Below are 7492 nucleotides of genomic sequence, written 5' to 3' on the forward strand. Positions count from 1 at the left end.
TATACCGAGGCAAAATCTATGTGCCGAAAGCAGATAATAAGGAATCACTTAGACGAGAAATCGTTCAGCGTCATCATGAAGCTGCCAGTGCAGGTCATCCTGGAAGATGGAAGACATATGAGATGTTATCTCGTAACTACTGGTGGCCGGGAATGTCCACTTACATCAAAAAGTATGTTGGTTCTTGCGACCTTTGTCAATGCAACAAGAACATCAATCAGCCAAAATACGGAGAATTACAGCCAAATGAGGTTCCAACAGAACCTTGGAAAATTGTCTCTGTCGACTTAATCACTCAATTACCAGAATCCCATGGATTCAACGCAATTATGGTAGTTGTCGATCGTTTGACCAAATGAGCACACTTCTTTGCAATCACCAATGAGTTCTCATCATCAGATCTTGCTCGTACTTTCTATGAGAGGGTATGGACACAGCATGGTCTTCCGAGACAGATTATCTCGGATAGAGGTACTCAGTTTGCAAGCGCATTATTCCAAGAAGTATGCAAGCTCCTTGGGATACAATCAACAATGTCATCCGCATATCATCCGGAGACCGATGGTCAAACTGAAAGAACAAATCAGTCACTAGAGCAATATCTTCGTATTTATACAGATAAACGCATGGAAGACTGGAGTACTTTACTTCCAACTGCTGAATTCACCTATAACAATCAGGCTTCTGAAGCCACTAAGAATTCACCATTCTTTGTCGAATACGGTAGACATCCACATGCAGAACCAACAATAATGGACCCTATAAAGCATAATACGCTAGATTCCATAATGCAGGCACGAGTAGAAGCGCAAGAGCAAGCAAAAGCAGCCATTCTATTGGCAGCTGAGCGCATGAAGTGGTACTACGATCAATCCGTACGACCCGCACCTTTCAAAGTTGGAGATCAAGTATTACTCTCCACTAAAGATTGGCAGACATCGGGAGCCAAATTGGCACAACGGAGAGATGGACCCTTTGAAATCGTAAAAAAACTAGGACCAGTCACATATAGACTCAAAATGCCGCGACAATACGGCGTTCACCCAGTTTTTCATGCGTCCAAGCTCACGCTCTACCACAAAGATGAAATACCAGACCGCACTCTCAGACCCCGTCCTCCTATCAAGAAGAAGACTGGCAAAGAATGGGAAGTCGACTATATAGTCGACTCTCATGTCATTCGTGGCAAACTTCAATATTTGGTGCATTGGAAGGGTTATTCTAAAGCCGAAGAAACTTGGAAACCCGCAGCAAATTTGAAGAAATCTCCGCGTCTCATCAAGGAATTTCACAGAAAATATCCTGACGCACCTCAACCAATATCTCTCATTGATACAACTCCGGTCGATGGCGTTTTTCCACCCAGAAGAACGGGTCAAGTCTACGACCCCGCCACTGATACCATTCAGATATACGATCAGGATAGAGATGATTGGGATCATTCTAGAGATCTTCAAATTACATTAGACAATCCAAATGCACACGCACCAAAATATGCTCATGAAGACGATGCTGGAATGGATTTAGCCACATCAGAACCAACAACCATCCGAGCACACTCAAGAGGATTGGTATCCACAGGACTTCACTTTACAACACCTCGAGGGACCTATGGTCAAATTGCACCACGAAGTGGGTTAGCTGTCAAAGGCATTGATGTAGGTGCTGGTGTTATCGACAGAGGATACACAGGCGAAATCAAGATTTTGCTAATCAATAATACAAATGATGACTTCACAGTCAATTTGGGCGATCGAGTTGCTCAACTTATCATTGAACGTATTATCACCCCTGTCGTTTCACTGGTTAATTACCTCAAACCCTCAGCCCGTGGTCACCGTGGATTTGGTTCAACAGGCGATAATTACTTCCAGAAACCACGCAAAAAGCCAGATTCAGGACGAACTGTCTAGAAGGGGGGGTACTGTCACAGATTTTCACGTTTTCACCTCTGCACGTGACCAAGACATCATTTGACATCAGCGCTAGGCTGTTCAGAAAGGAACGAACCGGTACGCGAAGTACTAACAGTCCTAGACGCCCCGAAGGTCCAGGTCTAGTCACGTGACATATCACGTGATATCCACACATGTGACAAGTAGCGCTGGTATTAGGTAAGCCTAACTTATACAGTAATATCATCCCACCTAGAAGCAACGGTCGGACTCCGGAAGAATCCAACAAAGGGGATACACGCCACCGGAGATATGTCCTTAAGGGGATATTAGTTCACATACACGAGGTAGATAGATACCACGCCACCGGAGATGTAGCCATTACAGGCAATACCATTCCCATGGTCTTACTAAGTAGTTCGGAGGTTCGGCATGCATGACACACGTAGTCTGACAGGTGGTGGTAACCAATCAGACAATGTCCATTAGCTAGCGGTTCTGGGGTATCAGGGTACCAAGGGTCCCTTCGCTCATGTATATAAGCCAGAGCTCTGAGACGCATAAGTCCCCCAGACTTATTCTCATCTCTGCTACGCCTATCCATACAGTGTTACCAGTGCTCACTTGCAAGGCACTGCTTTATCTTGATCATCTTTGTGTCCATCCTTACTTCGACAACAGTCAGTAAGTGTTTGATCATAAGGTCATAGGCTTAGTCGGTGCTCTGCGTCCTAAGTTTGTGATAATGAGCCATCACCAACATCATCCTATGCATAATCAGATTTGCCATAGCTGCTGTCATGCGGTGTATTTGTGCTTTGTGGCTCAACACAACAAACGTGCTGCTGCAATGCTCTGACCTGCCACACAACCCGCAATGTAAACGATCTTCAACACATAACACATGAACATAAGCATACACATTTCTGCACACCAACGTATCCAATGTTGATTGCGTTGAGGACCATTTTGCCTCCATCCTTGTCTCTCATCTCTCACGACCACAACAACATGTTTTTGAGCCACACTTTATGCTGTGCATGGGCATCATCGACATGTCCAACAATGCTGAACAGGTTAATGACCCCATTCCATTGTGTTGGCAATTGCGTGCCAAACTCTGGACAGTGAAGATTGCGATCTCTATTGGCGAACAGTGTGTAAAACTGTTTGCATTCACTCACCTTACACCTCCAATGCGACATTGACTGCTATACATTCATAGGTGGTCATTGCCATCAAGCTGTGGAGTAGATGAAAGAAACTATGATGTAAGAATAGAAGAGAATAGGAGATGAGAGCGCGAGCCAGGCAACGGCAAGGTGGAGGCCACGTGTAGATTACATAAGCTTAGCCTTCAAAAAAGTGGTGAATCACAGCTTTGGGTCACGTGCCCGAGATACCCGTGGTCCATCTTCACTGTAATAGCCAAATTCCTTACGTCATTTGGAATGTGGAAAATCTTGTGGGAATGTCAGCTGATGTCTTACATTTGTGGCAAAGCTTTGCCAATTTAGCATTTAAACAGCAAATAGTGCACATTCACAGCCAAAGTGAAACATTTTCAACATGAAATGCCATAGTTGCAAATGTTTGTCGTGCGTGTAAGAAATCAGTCGACATTCACACACAATTTCTCACATTGATAAATCGCATCATGTCTGCCGTGACAGTACTTGTTATTCTCCATGCCAAAAAATACCTTTAAGTTGAAGCTGTGTGATAATTAGTAGTCTTTTTTTTCTCCTATTCCACAAGGAATTTAATGACAAGCTTTCTTGCACAGGCTGCTTTGTGAAATGAAAATGGATCTATCTTGCTTTAACAACTCAAGTTCAGCAGGCAATGTTGAAATCTGGGTGCAGAGCACAGATGTGAGAGGCCCCAGTGTGACCTGCACCATTGACGTGGGAGAGTAGTAGTGCACGTGTATATAATAGGGCACGGCTACAATGGGATGGGCCACACCGGGGGCATGAGCCCATGATTCCGCCGGGAACATTTTGGACACATTGTAATTGATAGTCCAAATAATTAGACAATGTTTTCAGTGCATGTATCTTGAAATCATTTTGAATGTTTTGAGATGTTTTAAGCATCAGCATTGTGGCACAATTTTGATAGCATTCATAAAGATGCAAGAATGAGACCCCAATGTTGCAGCTGACAGCATTCAAGCAATATTGCCATAACACTCTAAATGTTTCTTCAGAGAAAATTTTAAATGATATCCATGAGGGGCCATGATGTCTTCAAGATGATTCTTATTGAGTTCACTGTGATCGCATAGATGGTATTCGTATATATAATAATGTGCTAACCATATTAGGACATCTCTGATGCGTTCAAGATGATTTCAGTCGGCACATGATGAAAAGCATCTGGTACTCATTGCAATATCACATTGATCACATTTTTAATGTACCCTTATGATTCATTCAAAATGTTGCCAACAAATTTTGTGAATGCTGGCCGGAGTAAAATTGTTGTTGCACCATGGTATCTTTCTGAATAATATCACAATGATTCCACAATGAACTCACTCGAGATAATTCAAATTATTTCATAATGTTTACATCAGTAACAGTAGAGTTACATTGTGACTGTTATCATGATGTGTTCAAAATGTTCCCGGTAGAATCATGGGCTCATGCCCCCAGTGGGCCATCGGTTTAGCCCCGTGGAGCCATCTTCTAGAGAGCGGGTGACTCCTGAACTTCTGGCTGCGCAGCGGGCTGGCCAGGAAAGTCAACAGGTGAGGCACTTGATACCATGCTGTGGAAACTGAGCATATGAGCACTTATCATGCCTGCACAAGTTGAGGCGACCTTCTAGCGAAGTGCTCGTGAACTTCAATTCCAAATGACAAATTTGGCTATTGACGTATGGGGATGGCCTGTGCTTACGTGATCCCTAAGTTGCGATTCAGTCCATTTTGTGCCTGGTTCATACGAAATATTGCTTTGGTTCATACGGAATATTTTCTCCTACGAAATATTGTTTTCATTCCACAACTTGCCCTCATTTGCAATATCTGGCTCCTCAGGCCTCATTGCTTTCTACCTCCTGTCTTCTCTGTGCTGGACATCCTCATGTCACTCTCCATGTCGTTCACCAGGTGTATTATTAACGCATTCGATATCTGCTTCACCGGTACGTTTGTCCACTCCTCTGTGGCGATGTCTGCAGTGCTGATTGTGTCGTGTCTCCTTCCTTTACAGTCATCGCTCTCGTTGTGTACTACACCTGTTTGTTCTTGTTCATTCCTCCACCACCGCCTCTGCCATCTTCAGTGAATGGGTTACATGATTCGCGTATTCATTATGCTCATGTCTATGGCACCCTCCCTGTGGGGGGTGACAATTTTAAGCATGTGCGGTCGCATCGCATTACGGGCCTGGCTACTCCTCCGGTGGGGAGAGCCAATTGAAGATCTTGCATCTGTCTTTCCGATGATGTCAGCGGGTTCTTCATCATGTTCGGTTCGTCATATTTGCGTTCTATTCATGCAACTGTTACGTTCACCGGTTTGCATCATCTCCGAGGACACCGACGACTTCCGTGCCATGATGCACGATATCGGCACCATACTGTCCGGTTCCGCTGCTGTCAGACTGTTACTCATCGATGCTTTGTGGCAGCCTAATGACTACGATCTATACATGCCACATAGTCAGTGGGATGTGGTACTCGACTACATCAGCAACTTATCGGGTTTCGTGATTGAATATGTCATAGATGCATTGGACGAGGAGAAGCAGGAGCAACCGTGCCCTGTAAATGGATGGAAAAGGAGTGGACGGGAGGACACACGCTAGAGTCAAAGGCTTCAGCTCCTTGATGATAGAAGGACTATATTAGTAGTATGTATCTAGAGTCAACTACGATACATTAGTATGTAAGCTGCATTCATGCAGGACAGTATCGGTACTCACAGGCTTCAGCTCCTTGATGATAGAAGGACTGAAGCTCGCAGAACGAGCGAAGCAGGTGAAAAGTCTTACGGGCGCTAATGCCTGATAAGTACATAAAAAAATACCAGCTGATAAGTCCATACTTAAGTATAGCTAGGCTTGATATTCCAACACTCCCCCTCAAGCCAGGCAAAGTCCAAGCATTCCGGCGAACTTCTCCACCTTCTGGCGGGTCAACGCCTTGGTAAGAAGGTCGGCGACCATGTCGTTGGTCGGGCAATACAAGATGACGGCGCATTCCATATCGATAACCTCGTGAATGAAATGGTAGTGAATGTCGATATGCTTTGTTCACGCATGAATGAGTCCACTCTGCACGATCGCTATTGCGCTCTGATTGTCAGCGTGCAACGGTGTCAGTTCTGCCAGAGGCGAGGTGAGTTCCACGAGAAGCGCACGTAGCCACAACAGCTCGTGCAATGCGTCAGATGCGACAATGTATTCGGCCTCCGTGGATGACAGCGCGATAAGGGGCTGCTTGCGCGAAGACCAGCTGACAGCTCCCTCAAGTAGAGGAAGCTGTACGCCGAGATCGAGTGATGGTGGGCTTGCGAGGCTCAGTCAGTGTCAGTGTAACCTATAAGACCGTCGGTTGTCACACTGAATGTCAAGGCCAGGTCACGTGTGCCTTTAAGATAGTGCAGCACGCGTTTTGTGGTGTCCCAATGTGCGGGCACTGGGTCAGCCATGAAGCGCACCAGTGTCGAAGTGGTGAATGTGATGTTGGGATGTGTGCCGATAGCGGCGTACATAAGGCTCCCGACGAGCCTTGCATATGGCTTGCAAGCCATGTGTGCACGATCTTCGTTTGAGAGCTTGATACCGAAGAGGTTGATGTGGGGGTCCATCGAGACCATGAGTACATAAGCGTCGGTCATGCCAAAGCGATCGAGTATCGTGTCGATGTACGTGGCTTGTGAGAGCGAGATAGTGCAGGCAGTGCGGTCATGGTGAATCTCAAAGCCTAGTAGCCAGCGCGCTTCACCCAGGTCGACAATCTCGAACCGTGCGGTGAGCTCCTGCTTGAGGCCAGTCATGGTGACCTTCATGTCTGTGATGAACGTGCAGTCGTCAACATGTACGATGACGATGACGATGATGTTGGAGACAAAGGTGAAAAACACATCAAAGTCATGCTGGCTCTGCTGTAGGCCCAGGTCTGCAAACAGCTCACAGAGCTTGATGTACCATTGCCGACCAGCTTGTTTGAGGTGGTATAGTGCCTTGAGCAGCTTCCAGACATAGTTTTCGCATCCAGGAACCTCGAAACCTCATGGCTGCTTGTTATGAAGCGTTCTCTGCTAGAACATTCAGAACCACGTGTGCTTTCTCACACGTACTAGTCCACAGTGTGGACAGAGACTTAGATACCAAATATACCTAACATCTCCAATAGTCAGGCAGACTATTAGCAGGGTTTATAGTGTGGTCAAGCCTAGTAGACGATATAGCAGTGAGGTCCTCACTCTACCCTTGCTAGGCCTTGGCCGCTACAGCTACTGCACGTTCACCTGCAGGTTACTAGGTTCGCTGTTCTGACTCTAGCAAGCATACGAGCTTACTACCTCTTGAGAGCGAGTACGATTGCATGAGGGTTCTAGAACTGAGAACATTCAGAGTCAC

This window comes from Laetiporus sulphureus (assembly GCF_001632365.1).
Source record: "Laetiporus sulphureus 93-53 unplaced genomic scaffold LAESUscaffold_24, whole genome shotgun sequence".
In the NCBI taxonomy this organism is placed as follows: domain Eukaryota; kingdom Fungi; phylum Basidiomycota; class Agaricomycetes; order Polyporales; family Laetiporaceae; genus Laetiporus; species Laetiporus sulphureus.